Genomic DNA, 1,999 nt, shown 5'->3' on the forward strand with positions numbered 1-1,999 from the left:
TTACTGCTGAACTTTAGCAACTGTATTAAAGTTCTTCAGTCAAGAGCAGCGAGTTATTTTCCTCTTTGTGTTTTATCTTATTAACATTAAAGGATCAGAAGGATCTGATTCTTTTCAAACCTGCAGTAGAACTCATTCAGATCGTCTGCCAGTTGTTGATTCACCGCAGTGCTGGGGGATGGTGACTTGTAATTGGTGATTTCTTTTAGACTTTTCCACACCGATGCGGAGTCAGTGGAAGAGAATTTAATCCTTATTTTTTCTGAATAATTCCTCTTTGCCACTCTGATCTCCTTTTCCAGTGTGTTTTTAGCCTGTTTATACAAGACATTATCCCCCTTCCTGTGAGCATCTTCTTTGGCCTGACAGAGCTGTCTGAGTTTTGCAGTGACCCATGGTTTGTCGTTGTTGTAGGTTAGATGAGTCCTGGTAGGAATGCACATGTCTTCACAGAAACTGATATAAGATGTTACAGTCTCTGTGAGCTCGTCCAGACTGGTGGCAGCAGCTTCAAAAACGTTCCAATCAGTGAGGTCAAAACAAGATTGTAAATATTGCTCTGCTTCATTAGTCCATCTTTTTACGGTCCTTAATACAGGTTTAGCTGATTTCAGTTTCTGCCTGTAGGTCGGTATTAGATGAACTAAACAGTGATCAGAGAGTCCTAAAGCTGCTCGTGGAACAGAGTGATATGCATTCTTTAAAGGAATGGTTCACCCAAAAATGAAAATTGTGTCATCATTTACTCACTCTCAACTTGTTTTAAACCTGAATGAGCTTCTTTCTTCTGTTCAACATAAAAAGATATTTTGAAGAATGGGGTAAACTAAACAGTTGCTGGTCTCCAGTGACTTTAATTTTTTGTTTTCCTACTATTAAAGTAAGTGGGGACCAGCAACTGTTTGGTTACCCACATTCTTCAAAATATCTTTTTTGTGTTCAGCACAAGAATAAATAAAAATGAATACGTGTTTGGTACAACATGACTGAGTAAATAATGACAGAATTAAAATTTCTGGGTGAACTATTCCTTTAATGACAAGTGGCAGCATGTTTAGTACTGTTGCTTTAAAAGCTGCACGCATCTGTTTTTCTCTCAATTGTTTACTTTCACTTTAGACATGATTAAAGGGGTCCTATTATGCTTTTTCACTTTTTTAATTTTAGTCAGTGTGTAGTGTGTAGTGTGTATGTTTGGGCAAAAAAAGATCTAGAAAGTTACAAATCTCAAAGTCCACTCCAAAGGGAGATATTTAGTTTTTTAAAAATCAATTTTCAAGAACTACAGCAAACGGCTCGTTTGGACTACAGCGTTTGGTTTCCGGGCTTTGTGATATCACAAAGTGGCTCATTAGAATTTCATTACAAATAATCCCCGCCTACAGAAATTCTAAGGGTTGGGGGGGTGGGGAGGGGCGAGGTTGTGGTTAGAACGCTTGGTTGAGTGAGTGCATCAGACGAGACGATGAAGAAGAAGAGCTGCTGCAGAGTTAGTGCATCAGAGAAAACCAAGAAGAAGAGCTGCTGTGCTGTAGCGTCAAATTTTTACCATGTCTAGAACAGCGGTTCTCAATTCCAGTCCTCGCGTACCCCCGCTCTGCACATTTTGTATGTTTCTCTTATTGCTTCATACGTTTGTTATATTTGACTGTAAGTGCCCTGCGAAGTGGACATTACCGGATATTCCTCCATGATTCCAGTTTGAAGGGAGCGTATATGTTCCATACAAAGGGCATTTAAGTGTGCGAGACGTGAATTTAAATTGTATTTATTTACAGAGGTATATTATGTCCCACTTCACGCTTCTCTAGTAAGTTTCGTTTGTGTGTGAAGACGCTGCAGGCAGCGGCGCAGCGCAAATCTGTAAATGAATATTCCGAAGTGAAGTAAACTTCAACGGATTTCCCCTGCTCAGGGAGTAGGGAGCAATGCACACTGTGTAGGGAGCATGTCAATCGGAACACAGTTCATGCACGGAGCTCACTTCTAACGAGATGAT

This window comes from Sinocyclocheilus grahami, unplaced genomic scaffold (genome assembly GCF_001515645.1).
Source record: "Sinocyclocheilus grahami isolate Dianchi unplaced genomic scaffold, SAMN03320097.WGS_v1.1 scaffold174.1, whole genome shotgun sequence".
NCBI lineage: Eukaryota > Metazoa > Chordata > Actinopteri > Cypriniformes > Cyprinidae > Sinocyclocheilus > Sinocyclocheilus grahami.